At 41.3% G+C, this 15,305-nt stretch overlaps 1 protein-coding gene across 8 annotated transcripts in view; it reads right to left on the reverse strand.

Moving 5' to 3' along the window:
- The window catches only part of GRM5 (glutamate metabotropic receptor 5), a 443,426-nt gene extending 429,411 nt beyond the window's left edge, over positions 1-14,015 (reverse strand). For 6 of the 8 annotated variants that reach the window (XM_073569259.1, XM_073569257.1, XM_073569258.1 and 3 more), the window contains exon 1: positions 7,351-7,840. The gene's annotated coding sequence lies outside the window, so the exon portion shown is untranslated. Of the gene's footprint in view, positions 1-6,901; positions 7,841-13,564 lie in introns of those variants that run through there. The other 2 variants (XM_073569256.1, XM_073569255.1) reach the window with 2 other exon arrangements.
- Positions 14,016-15,305: the final 1,290 nt, after the last annotated feature.

Genomic DNA, 15,305 nt, shown 5'->3' on the forward strand with positions numbered 1-15,305 from the left:
ATCCACACAAAAAAGAAAAGCTTAAAAAAAATATTTTTTTTCTTCTTTTTTTTATGCATGCTCCAAAATCCACATTAATTTTTTTTTTCAAGCAATCCTTTAGTAAGCTATTCATTTATATGGGAAAACATCTGTATAGTACACATGCTGCTGTTTTTGCCACATTTTCTTGCGGTGTTTCTGTTTGAAAAACAAAAGGCATCAAATTTGTCTAGCGAATAAAACGATGGAAAAAAAAAAAGCGAAAAAAAACTCTTGGATTTTTGAGCCACTTTTTATACGTGAATTAATAACCTCTGTGTCAATATACCCCAAGAATTGACATGTTGCTTCCTTTTATACGTGGAAAAAACATGTTAAAAATACAGCACTATATGTTTTCCAGGAAGTTTATTGAGAGTTCATTTGCATTTTTTTTTTTTTTTGCTAGGCTATGTGCACACGCTGCAGATTCATCTGCGGGTTTTTCCGCGAGGATCCGCAGGTAAAACCGCAGGTAAAGTGACCTGCGGTTTAGCCCTGCGGTTTAGCCCTGCGGTTTCACACCTCTACTATGGAAAAGGTGTGAAACCGCTGCGGAATCCGTACAAACAATCGACATGCTGCGGTTTGTAAACCGGAAAAAAACGCGCGGAAAAAAACGCAGCAAAACCGCGCGGAAAAAAACGCAGCGTGAGCACAGCGGATTTGAAATGCCATAGGCTACCATGGTACTGTACCATGTCTGCGGAACTGCTGCGTTTCCGCAGGATCAAAAACGCTACGGAAACGCAGCAGAATCCGCAACGTGTGCACATAGCCTTAGAGCACAATTTGCTCAAAAATCCATGTAAAAAAGCTTGGACTGGCCGACAGGAGGGTAGGTGAATCCCCTGTTGGGCCCCTCGCCATGAGCACAAATGTAGAAACACAGCATCTCATCGCTCTGTGGCTATGTTCACACGTTGCGTTTCTGCAACTTTTTTTTTTCCAGCTTTTTTTATTCCAATTTTCAGCTGCGTTTCACAAAACCAGCAAAATCAATGAGATTTCAGAAATCTCATGCACGCATATTATTTTTTTTTTCCTGACTGTTTTGTCACAAGAGTTATTTTTTTTCAGTGTTTTTTCAGCGTTTTTCACCCATGGGTAGTGCAAAAACACTGCAAAAAATGTAGCAAAAAAAAAAAAGTCTCTCGCATGAAAACCTTGCACTGCCGCCGGCTGTCGGACCGGAGCGTGGGGCTGCAAAGTAATACATGTAGCCGCACGTTCCGGTCCAAGCGCCGGCGGCAGTGCCAGGTTTTCATGCGAGAGACTCGCACGGGAATCGTAGTGAGTATGAGCCCTGAAAAATAGAATAGATGCCACAAAAAATCAAATGGAAAATGCTTAAAAAAAATACTTTTTCAGTTTGTGGAATTTTTATCTTCACCTTTGACTTTTTTTTTTTTAGATTTTTGGCATTTTTTTTAGATGTTCTCCTAACTCTCTAGAATTAAAAACACCCCCCAAAAAATGACAACATAAAAAATGTCTCGCATTTAAGGCATTTTCACAAGCCATGAAGAAAAAAAACTGCAGTTTTCACGCTCGGGTGGCGAGAGCCAACGGCCAGTCGATGCACAGCGTTCCGATCTCAGTCCGCTTTGTATGGCCATCTGACTGCACTCTAAATATGCTTCACTTGTGACTGTGTAAGGTGGAAGAACGGGCTGCGGACACCTGTACTGTGTCCGGTCCGGAACTGTTGAGTCTGCATCCCAGGTTGTCCGGGGGAAAGACTAGGGAACCTGATGAACGTTTTCACCCAGAAGCAGGGGGCGAGGCAGAGAGAAAAGCTTGCGGAGCGTTGGGAAGTTTCCCGCCGATGGGGACAGAGGAGGTGTGTTCGCATCGTGCTCCGCCCCTGGGACCAGCAGCAGAGGAAGGGCTGTGGGCTCCGTTAAGTTCGGCGCCGTGCGCGGGCATAGGAACGGGGGCCGTGTTCAGGACTGTTCGTTGTGGCCCGCTTTGCCGGACAGCACACCGCAACTCCCCCTCGACAATAGACTGTATGCCGCTCCCTTGAATTTGGCTGCACAAGTTTATGGACTATTGGCTCAGCGGGACCGCCCGTTGCCGCCAGAAGATATACCGTGAGCTGTAGAAGTTCCCTGAGGACACTGCACCGGCCGTTACTGGGGCCACAACCCTCATCTGATCATCTGGGGCCGAGGAAGCCACGAACACGATAAGTGTATTGAGTGGACCGCAGTCACATTGCGGCTGTCTATTTCCCTATCATTTGCCATTTAACTATTCCTTTCCCCGCGAGGAGTATCTTTACTGTTCATTTCAATTGTTAACCCTTGCTCTGCCATCCTTGCGCCACTGCATCCCGCAATCTGCTTACCATTGCAGCAAAGCCCCCTGCAATCCGTGGTAATCACAGTCTTCTTAGAGGCAAATAGAAGCACAATCGCATCTTGAGGATACTCCCTTCTGGGAAGGATTTCTACAAGAATTTGGAGGCATCTGTGGGAATTTTTCACCCCTTCATTCAGAAGAGCATTTGTGAAGTCAGACATTCATACTGAAGGAGAGGCCGGGATCACAATCTGTAGAAGATCCCAAAAGTATTTGAAGGGTTGATGTCCGAGCTCTGAGCGGCCGCTCATGTTCCTCCACCGAACTCCCCCATTCATGTCTGTTTGGACCTTCTGCACTGCGCACAGTCATGGGGAACGGAGATGGGTCTTCCCCAAACTGTTCCCACAAAGCTGAAGCAACAATTGTTCACAATGTCTTGTGCTGAACATTAAGATTTTCCTTCACTGGAACTAAGGGTCTGAGGCTGCCCCCCTGATAACCAGCTCCTAGCATTATCCTTCTCCACCATCTGTACAGGGGGCACAGTGCAGTCAGGGGGTAACCACCAAACTCAGTCTCCTCCATCAGACGCAGATAGAGAAGAGCGATCCTCACTGCACAGAACACGCTTCCTAAAGAGTCCAGCGTTGGTGACTTCACACCACTACATCCGACGCTTAGCATTGTGCTTGGTGATGTAAGGCTGCATGCAGCTGCTTGGCCATGAAGCTTCCGGCAGGGTGTATCAGCGTGATAACGTACTGGGATCTAACATAATCACATGATTTTTAGGACGTTAAGTCCTTGATGTGATGACGGCAGGTCGCAGGCTCTCTACAATATACTCTCACCTAGGATACACTGTCTTCTTGACTTTCTTTTACTATAGCCTTAATATCTAGGGAATCCCCCATTGATGATTACACCACAGAATATTTGACGGAGGATGAGAGTGCAGTGGGTCAATCAGGAGGAGGTAAAGGACGAAGGTCTACAGATGAGCGTCGACATATCCTTTATTACACAAGAATGACATTTCCGCCTGTACCTTGTGCATAAAACAGATGCAGCAGAGCCGAACGTGTCATTTATTTGTGACTCACAGACACACCAATTTTAACAGATATTGTGATATTGCAGCACATAGTACAGAATGACAAACTCAACTCAGTTTCATCTGTACGCAGCTATACAGGCATTATACAATACAAGATGAAGCAGAGATGAATGTGCTGTTTACTACTTCCGTGCAGAGTTATAAGGGTTGTCCAGAATTACAAAAACCTGGCTAGGTTCCTTAAGAAATAGCGCCTCTCCTGACCAATGGGTTGTTCGTGGTATTGCAGCTCAGCTTCATTTATTTAAATAGGGCTGAGTTGTCATACTAGACATAATCTATCGCAAGGGGAGGTGCTGGGATTTTTTGGGTTTTGTTTTGAAATCAAACCACGTTTTTCTAATCCTGGACAATCTATTTAATATACTGTAATGTTTACCAGCAGTCCTATGTAAGGCCTCCATTCTCATATGTTGTGCAGAATAACACTAGCACACCTCATCATGGTATGTTAGTTTGCTTTTACATAGGACTGCAGAATCGTCACTTAGCTCTTTTATTTGCATCTGTTAAATCTGCAGTCCTATGTTAAAACCAAGGACATCGACAAATGTCAAACTCCATAGGATGGGGTTACAAGGCGACTTTGGCCACGACACACGTCCTGTGGCCAATCATCATTCTCTGCAGCTCCTATATTACAGGACAATGCAGATTCATTTGGGTCGCAGGAACCGTGACTCGGACAAAAAAAAAAAAAAATCAAAATGTTTGTGACTTTTATGTCAGTGATGTATGGGCAGAGACCCTGATTCCAGCGATGTATCACTTAGTTTACTAGGTATAGCCATTGTGACACAATCACAGTTTTCTCTGCAGCAGATGTAGCAGAGCTCAGAATGCTGAACCGTGTATAATCCCGCCCACACTACCGATTGACGGCTTTCTGTGCACATTGTATATTGATAGAAAGCTGCCAATCAGTGCTGGGGACATGGATGGACCAGGAAGCACGAGACACCTAGTCTTGTAATGATAATCTCCTGCTGATAAAACACTGATTATATCGAAACAGCAAAACACTTCCTAGTGTGTGACACATCGCCGGAATCAGAGTCTCTGCCCTTACATCATGCTGCTCTCGGATTACATAGCAAAATCCTGCTGACATAGTCACTTTAAGGAATCATTGCAACAAGTGACAAACTCAGCTCGGCTACTTTACTGCATTGTTTTGATCATTCCCTTAGAGAAGATTTACAAGTAGCTCTACTTGCAGCTACAGTCAATTGCACCAAATGACTAACTCAGCTCTACTATTCCTGTTTTGTTTTTTTTAGGTATTTTGACAATTTCCAGTGTTAAGACAGTGGTAACCTACAGTATTGAGCAAAAAGATTTGAAGACCCCGGTCTGACAACTACGTCAACATACCTGGCACCCCCATTTTTTTTTAAGTCATTGGGTTATATAATGTCACGGCGGCCTACTCATCATAAGGGGCGCCGGGAACGTCACGGGTAGTAGGAAATTCGCTGTGCTTTGACATAGTTGTCCTAGGAATCAAAAGCAGTTGTTTTTACAATCTAATACGCCGAATGACAAACTCAGCTCTGCTACTTCTGCATTTTATTCTAATGCTGCCCAGCCATTATTAAGAACGTCCCATCCCATGGTGATAAACGACCATTTCCATCCTTGATGGACATTATTAATGCCTTTAAAAACATTCTGTTCATCCGAGTCAAGTGCACATTATAATACACGGCCGCGCATTATAATACCACTGATCCCACACATCATCTGTTAGAAATATTCCCGTCTATTGGTTCTTGCAAAAAAAAAAACAATAAGAAGATATTAACCCACATTTTCATAGCTGCTTACTTTGAAATGTTTTGAAGATCACATGTTGCGTAACCCATATTACCCAACGACGCGATGTGTCGGAATGATGTTTCCTGCTCGTCGTGCCTTTAATAGCACTGCAGTGTTACGATGAGACCCCCCTCCTTCGCTCCTCGAGAAAAATTCAATAAAATCCCATTTTTTCCTCTATCCTCTATTTTTAAAACCACAGGGACTGTAAACAGAGCGTCACCCAATTTCAAATACAGATGTAGCAGAGCTGAGATTGTCAAGCGCTAAATCGGACATTGCGTTAGTTGCCTTTACATTGGGTAATTAGTATATTATAATCTTTCTACAAGCTCTGCCAGACATGACATTTTAATAAATTGGGACATAGCAGAGCTGAATTGGCCTCCTAAGAAACCTACTTTGCTAGCTGAGACAAGAGAGTGGCATAAGCAGTTAATAAACAGCAAACTCCACACTGCTACATCTAATACATGAAGAGAAAACTAGTCAAATGGCTAACTCAGCTCTGCTACATTTTGGAACCACTGAAAGATTAATATGCCACCCTAATGGGGTAAGTAGAGCTCAACTCTGAATGACAAACTCAGCTCTGCTACATTTTGGAACCACTGAAAGATTAATATGCCACCCAAATAGGGTAAGTAGAGCTCAACTCTGCCTGACAAACTCAGCTCTGCTATCCCTTCCTGGAAAATATTAATATGCAAAACAAACGGTGTATTGGAGTAAACTGGTGGCATCTCTACTCAGTCAATGAGTATTCATAATAGATAAAAGAAACGACTAAATGACAAACTCAGCTCTGCTACATGTTGGAACCACTAAAAGATTAATATGCCACCCAAATAGGGTAAGTAAACCTCAATCCTAAATGACAAACTCAGCTCTGCTACATTTGTGCACTACTCTACTGAAAGATTAATATGCCAGCCAAACAAATAGGGTAAGTAGAGCTCAACTCTGAATGACAAACTCAGCTCTGCTATCCCTTCCTGGAAAACATTAGTACGCAAAAGAAACGGTGTATTGGAGTAAACTGGTGGCATCTCCACTAAGTCAATGAGTATTCATAATAGATAAAAGAAAAGACTAAATGACAAACCCAGCTCTGCTGCATCTGAATTCGACTTGGAAAATTAAAAAAAAAAAGACTATCGCCTCTGAATGCTTAATGCTAGAGGATCATTTTGCAGAAACAGTTAAAATACACATTCAGCTCTGCTACATCAGCAGTTTCTTGGCTATTTAGAAAATGTGACCTTGAATTTTTTTTTTTCAATGCCCAAAACAATAACGAGTGATTTGCAGACGGTTGAGTGCGCCCGGCGCGCTGCTTACACTACGTCCAATACAAGAATCCATTTTTTCTTTTTTTTTCAGACATAGATATGACATTTTTTTTTCCACCATTGCTGTGAAATTTGTATTCAGGACCACGCTCCATCATGAAGACTGGTAATAAGCGGACGAGCGATGGATGTAGCGAGGCGCAGTTTGTCAGATGCAGTGGAATATAGGTCGGCAGATGCAGCAGAGCCGACTTTGTCGTTTAGCTATGTAACCTAATGCATCATTGTAACTCACTGAGTTAAAATAAAAAAATAAAAAAAGACCGCTCCGTGACAAACTCACCTCTGCTGCATCAGTCTATAGTCATAGCTCTTTGATTGGGTGAATCTGGTAAAATAGTTCCATAACTAGATAATTAGATCTCTAAAGACCAACATGACTGATCCAACTCTGCTGCATCTGCATAGGATGCAATGAAAAGATGCAATCCCCAAGGAGAGACAGCCACCAGGGGAATGGTGGGATGAACTTCTTCTCCCTGGAGCTGTCCAAGGTGCTGGAAGACATTGCTGCTGCATAGCAAAGGGGAGAGAGCAAAGTAATGACAATCCTACAGATGGGGAAGACAATGGATGAGGGAGCCAAGGAGAGCTGCTCCAGGCATCAGACCCATGAAAAGCCCTCCACCCTTCATCTCCAGGATCATTGCTACATCCTGACCTTGTGTCACAATGCAGCAGATCCAGCATCACTGACCCCACAGTCTGGCCATGCATGGACATGTACAGTACCTTGAAGAAGCAGAGGACAGCTCCAAGGGGGGCAGATCACAGCTCCTTGGATGACCCTCTAGCTCTTGGTTTGAGCATCCCAATGAATTCGACTTCTAGGGTCAAATCACTCCAAGGACCCCAATGCTGAGCGCCTCCAGTCAGATGCCAAAGATCAGCAGACCCTTATGGGGGGGCAGGTGGAGACATCTAGGGGGCTTCTCACCACACTTCCACTGCACACTGATCTCCACTACAGAAAGTCCACTGCTCGCACCTGCTTCCCTCCTCTCAGGGCTGCATCCTCCACATCACTGATGTGCTGCTGCCTGGAATGCAGAGCAGGGAAGGGGGCTCTTCTCATACAGGTGCTAGAAATAAGGAGTCCCAGGTGAGAGCTCGCATCATGCTTCCTGACAAGTGTTCCAATTCCTCAAGCCTGGGCTGCTGGTGGATGCGCTCCTACACTGCCAGCCACTGCCTCCATCATCTCCTAACTCTTTCTGTGCCAGAGGATAAGAATTCTGGGGGGCTGGCATCCCTTCATCAGAAGGAGGGGGCTCTGTAACCAGGGGAATGACGGCAATAATAATAGCAAATTATACACACACATATACTACTGTATATATACAGACACACATGTATATATACTCACACACACATATATATATACAGACACACACATATATATATATATATATATACATACACGTAAATCCACACATATACTGTATATATACAGACACACACATATATATATACACACACATATATATATACATACACATAAATCCACACATATACTGTATATATACAGACACACACATATATATATATATACACACACATATATATATATACAGATACACACACATATATATATACACACACATATATATATACATACACGTAAATCCACACACACATATACTACTGTATATACTCACACACACACACATACACATATATATATATATACATACATGTAAATCCACACATATACTGTATATATACAGACACACACATATATATATATATACACACACACATATATATATATATACAGATACACACACATATATATATATACACACACATATATATATACATACACGTAAATCCACACACACATATATATATATATACAGATACACACACATATATATATATACACACACATATATATATACATACACGTAAATCCACACACACATATACTACTGTATATACTCACACACACACACACACACACACATATATATATATATACATACATGTAAATCCACACATATACTGTATATATACAGACACACATATATATATATACACACACACACACATATACTGAATATATACAGACACACACACATATATATATACAGACACACACACACATATATATACACACACACACACACACATATACTGTATATATACAGATACACACACATATATACACACACATACTGTATATATACAGACACACACACATATATACACACACATATACTGTATATATACAGACACACACACATATATATATATACACACACATATACTGTATATATACAGACACACACACATATATATATACAGTCATATGTAAAAGTTTGGGCACCCCTATTAATGTTAACCTTTTTTCTTTATAACAATTTTGGTTTTTGCAACAGCTATTTCAGTTTCATATATCTAATAACTGATGGACTCAGTTATATTTCTGGATTCAAATGAGGTTTATTGTATTAACAGAAAATGTGCAATCTGCATTTAAACAAAATTTGACCGGTGCAAAAGTATGGGAACCCTTATCATTTTCTTGATTTGAACACTCCTAACTACTTTTTACTGACTTCCTGAAGCACTAAATTGGTTTTGTAACCTCATTGAGCTTTGAACTTCATAGCCAGGTGTATCAAATCATGAGAAAAGGTATTTAAGGTGGCCACTTGCAAGTAGTTCTCCTATTTGATTCTCCTATGAAGAGTGGCATCATGGGCTCCTCAAAACAACTCTCAAATGATCTGAAAACAAAGATTATTCAACATAGCTTTTCAGGGGAAGGATACAAAAAGTTGTCTCAGAGATTTAACCAGTCAGTTTCCACTGTGAGGAACATAGTAAGGAAATGGAAGAACACAGGTACAGTTCTTGTTAAGCCCAGAAGTGGCAGGCCAAGAAAAATATTAGAAAGGCAGAGAAGAAGAATGGTGAGAACAGTCAAGGACAATCCACAGACCACCTCCAAAGACCGGCAGCATCATCTTGCTGCAGATGGTGTCACTGTGCATCGGTCAACAATACAGCGCATGCATAACGCCTTTTTGTATGACCAAACAACTCAATCTTTGTTTCATCAGTCCACAGGACCTTCTTCCAAAATGTAACTGGCTTGTTCAAATGTGCTTTTGCATACCTCAGGCGACTCTGTTTGTGGCGTGCTTGCAGAAACGGCTTCTTTCGCATCACTCTCCCATACAGCTTCTCCTTGTGCAAAGTGCGCTGTATTGTTGACCGATGCACAGTGACACCATCTGCAGCAAGATGATGCTGCAGGTCTTTGGAGGTGGTCTGTGGATTGTCCTTGACTGTTCTCACCATTCTTCTTCTCTGCCTTTCTGACACTTCTGGGCTTAACAAGAACTGTACCTGTGTTCTTCCATTTCCTTACTATGTTCCTCACAGTGGAAACTGACTGGTTAAATCTCTGAGACAACTTTTTGTATCCTTCCCCCTGAAAAGCTATGTTGAATAATCTTGGTTTTCAGATCATTTGAGAGTTGTTTTGAGGAGCCCATGATGCCACTCTTCATAGGAGAATCAAATAGGAGAACTACTTGCAAGTGGCCACTTTAAATACCTTTTCTCATGATTTGATACACCTGGCTATGAAATTCAAAGCTCAATGAGGTTACAAAACCAATTTAGTGCTTCAGAAAGTCAGTAAAAAGTAGTTAGGAGTGTTGAAATCAAGAAAATGATAAGGGTGCCCATACTTTTGCACCGGTCAAATTTTGTTTAAATGCAGATTGCACATTTTCTGTTAGTACAATAAACCTCATTTGAATCCAGAAATATAACTGAGTCCATCAGTTATTAGATATATGAAACTGAAATACCTGTTGCAAAAACCAAAATTGTTATAAAGAAAAAAGGTTAACATTAATAGGGGTGCCCAAACTTTTACATATGACTGTATATATACACACACACATATACTGTATATATACAGACACACACACATATATACACACACATATACTGTATATATACAGACACACACACACACATATACACACACATATACTGTATATATACAGACACACACACATATATACACACACATATACTGTATATATACAGACACACACACATATATACACATACATACAGTGGGTACGGAAAGTATTCAGACCCCTTTACATTTTTCACTCTTTGTTTCATTGCAGCCATTTGGTAAATTCAAAAAAGTTCCTTTTTTCTCATTATTGTATACTCTGCACCCCATCTTGATGGGAAAAAAACAGAAATGTAGAAATGTTTGTAAATTTATTAAAAAAGAAAAACTGAAATCTCACATGGTCATAAGTATTCAGACCCTTTGCTCAGTATTGAGTAGAAGCACCTTTTGAGCTAGTACAGCCATGAGTCTTCTTGGGAATGATGCAACAAGTTCTTCACCCCTGGATTTGGGGATCCTCTGCCATTCTTTCTTGCAGATCATCTCCAGTTCCATCAGGTTGGATGGTGAACGTTGGTGGACAGCCATTTTCAGGTCTCTCCAGAGATGCTCAAATGGGTTTAGGTCAGGGCTCTGGCTGGGCCAGTCAGGAATGGTCACAGAGTTGTTCTGAAGCCACTCCTTTGTTATTTTAGCTGTGTGCTTAGGGTCATTGTCTTGTTGGAAGGTGAACCTTCGGCCAAGTCTGAGGTCCAGAACACTCTGGAAGAGGTTTTCATCCAGGATATCTCTGTACTTGGCCGCACTCATGTTTCCTCAGTGACAACCAGTCGTCCTGTCCCTGCAGCTGAAAAACACCCCATAACATGATGCTGCCACCACCATGTTTCACTGTTGGGATTGTATTGGGCAGGTAATGAGCAGTGCCTGGTTTTCTCCACACATACCGCTTAGAATTATCACCAAAAAGTTCTATCTTCTCATCAGACCAGAGAATCTTATTTCTCATAGTCTGGGAGTCCTTCATGTGTTTTTTAGCAAACTCTATGCGGGTTTTCATATGTCTTGCACTGAGGAGAGGCTTCCGTCGGGCCACTGTGCCATAAAGGCCTGACTGGTGGAGGGCTGCAGTGATAGTTGACTTTGTGGAACTTTCTCCCATCTCCCTACTGCATATGTGGAACTCAGCCACAGTGATCTTGGGATTCTTCTTTACCTCTCTCACCAAGGTCTTCTCCCACAATTGCTCAGTTTGGCTGGGTGGCCAGGTCTAGGAAGACTTCTGTTTAAGGATTATCGAGGCCACTCTGCTCTTAGGAAACTTGAGTACAAAAATTCTTTTGTAACCTTGGCCAGATCTGTGCCTTGCCACAATTCTATCTCTGAGCTCCTTGGCCAGTTCCTTTGACCTCATGATTCTCATTTGGTCTGACATGCGCTGTGAGATCTGAGGTCTTATATAGACAGGTGTGCGCCTTTCCAAATCAAGTCCTATCAGTGTAATTAAACACAGCTGGACTCCAATGAAGGAGTAGAACCATCTCAAGGAGGATCACAAGGAAATGGACAGCATGCGACTTAAATATGAGTGTCTGAGCAAAGGGTCTGAATACTTATGACCATGTGATATTTCAGTTTTTATTTTTTAATAAATTTGCAAAAATGTCTACATTTCTGTTGTTTTTCAGTAAAGATGGGGTGCAGAGTGCACATTAATGAGAAAAAATGAACTTTTTTGAATTTACCAAATGGCTGCAATGAAACAAAGAGTGAAAAATTTAAAAGGGTCTGAATACTTTCCATACCCATACACACGCACAAGATAATCTAATAACAATAGTAATGATAAAATATAAATATAATAATTTAATGAAGTGACTGTACAATGAGGATATGTTAATAAATAGCATTATATAGTGATAAAATAATAGTAGCGGCATATAAATAATGCAGTATAATGTATTAAATAATGATAAATGAATCTTAAAATAATACATAATAATCTAAAATAATAATGACGTATGGTTAAATAATATTGTAGAATAAAAATAATGAAAAAAATAATGTATGCAATAATAAAAACTATTAAAACTTGTGGTTCTTTGTATAAAAAAGGGGGGGGATAAAAACTGAGTGTTGCAGTGCAATAATGATGATTATTATTATAGTGCTACAAATGATAATAACAATAATAAAAAAAATGTAAAAAATAATAATAGAAAAATAAAATAATATGATGATACTAAATATATTAAATAATAATAAAATGATATAAATAAATAATATAATAATAAAAAAAAAAAATAATAATAATAATAATAATAATAATAACAACACATTATTACCAGGATAGTAAAGATTTTGATTAAAAAAATAATGAGAATATTTTTTTTTTTTTATTCCTTGAGAAACTCATCTAGGCAGATGTAGTTGAAAGGGTTTTGCCGTTTGCCAGATTTCCTGGAAGGTGAAACCTACATAGTGTTAGCTCAGACACTAGACAAAAATCCCTAGACAATAGAAGTCACACATTCAGCTCTGCTACATCCGTGCCTTAAAAGCAATCAAAAGTTTTGCTGTAACTTTTCTAAGTGCTGTAGGGATTGTACAGGGGGTTTCCTTAGAAGTTGGTGACTTCTCTACTTTCTCTTTAACAGTCCAGTAGCCAATGTCTTATTGAGCCTTTGAAGGACCTGACAGTATACTGGGACTTGTAGTTACCTCCATGGCAATGCTGATTACATACTTTGGGAGGACACGTCCCAATGACATCACGAATCCATTGTCATGTTCACCTGATGACATCATTATCTTCTCCTATGACAACTCTTCCTAGACTTTTTCTTAAAGGACAGACACCAGGACCTCCTTGTGAACAGAGACTCATGCATCCCACGCATGCCAATGGTACTGTGTGCTGACAACCTGGAGAGGGCGCTGTTCTGAAGTGCATAGCTCTTTGCAAGGTCATAAGGAGGTGAAAGTGCAAATTAGATCAAGGATCCGCAATGACCTAAGAACAGCATGGAGAGAATGGGTTAAGGCCAAGTAGTTTACCTTTCAGGAGCCTCCAGCGCCCAGACCATCACCAGCAGCATCCTTCTCCGGTGTGAAGACACCTGTCCGGTCCATGACAGCAATGTCCCCCCCCCTCAGATGGATGCAGGAGGGGATCCCTGAGGAGGTGGATCTCCTGCTCTCCTCTGAGCCTCGGAAGGCAGAAGCTGCAGCTTCCCTCCTAATTGCCCTTTATGTGCAGTAAGAGCATAATAATGCACCACAAATTGGAGTGCGAGTGGCAAGGGATGGGGAGCTTGTGATCTTCCTGGGAGATGGAGCAGGGATTTGTCCGCAGCATCCCCTTAATCCTGCTGCAGATTTGCAGTCATTGCTTTGTAGAGGGGAAGAGATAGATCTACATATATCCCATGCATCGTGCAGCCCTGATCTTCGTACAGGGACCGGGGAGGAGGGCGCAGAATAATGCAACTACCATTGATCCCTGCCTGCACTGCACAGCATCAACATGAAGAGACATTGATTTGTTCATCCCCTCATATCTCTCTATCTCCTCTGCATGTGCCAGCTGCTTGTGCCAGCTGGATCTCTCGGATTAAAGACTAGAACAATATAGCAGAGGCTGGCCTTGGCACTTGCGGAAATAATTCCTGTTATTAACCTTCCTATTCAGGCAACTGACTACATGTGCATAAATGCATCCAGTCGGGGGTATCATCATCCTATTGTTGCTATTCATGGCTTGTTTTGGGATGGTTGGTGCCCTTTAAAGTATCCCTACTAACAGTGTGCCATATGGTGCTCAAATAGTGCCATCATACCATACCACTGGAGTATGCAATACAGAATGCAATGTCCAGACTGGCCATGAGTCTCCGAAGATGACCTGGACAGCATATATAAGGTTATTGAGTTCAGTTCAACAGGTCTGACATCAAGATCTTGGACTGTGAAACCTCACATAGGAGGCCATGCGACTGGTGTATATAAACGACGTAGCAGACAATGGAACTGTTGTATATACATCACGTAGGAAATGCTGCAACAGCTTTATATACAACATAAAGGAGACACTATAATTGCTGTGTATGCATCACATAGGAGACACTGCAACAGCTGTATATACATCACATACTAGACACTGCGGCTGCTGTATATACATCACATACTAGACACTGCGGCTGCTGTATATACATCACATACTAGACAGTGCCTGCTGTATATACAACATAGAATCGTAGAGTTGGAAGGGACCTACTGGGCCATCTGGTCCAACCCCCTGCTCAAAGCATGATTCGCTAAATCATCCCAGTCAGATGTCTGTCCAGTCTCTGCTTGAAGACTTCCATTGAAGGAGAACTCACCACTTCTCGTGGCAGCTTGTTCCACTCATTGATCACGCTAACTGTCAAAAAGTTTTTTCTAATATCTAATCTGTGTCTCCTCCCATTCAGTTTCATCCCATTGCTTCTAGTCTTTCCTTGTGCAAATGAGAATAAAGTTGATCCTTCTACAATGTGACAGCCCTTTAGATATTTGTAGACAGCTATTAAGTCTCTGCTCAGTCTTCTCTTTTGCAAACTAAACAATCCCAAATCCTGCAACCTTTCCTCATAAGACAGGGTTTGCAGACCGGTCACCATTCTGGTTGCTCTTTTCTGAACTTGCTCCAGTTTGTTGATGTCTTTTTTAAAATGTGATGCCCAAAACTGGACACAATATTCCAGATGAGGTCTGACCAAAGAGGAGTAGAGGGAAATAATGACTTCACGTGATCTAG

This window comes from Dendrobates tinctorius, unplaced genomic scaffold (assembly GCF_039654945.1).
Source record: "Dendrobates tinctorius isolate UK_male_01 unplaced genomic scaffold, ASM3965494v1 ptg000023l, whole genome shotgun sequence".
NCBI lineage: Eukaryota > Metazoa > Chordata > Amphibia > Anura > Dendrobatidae > Dendrobates > Dendrobates tinctorius.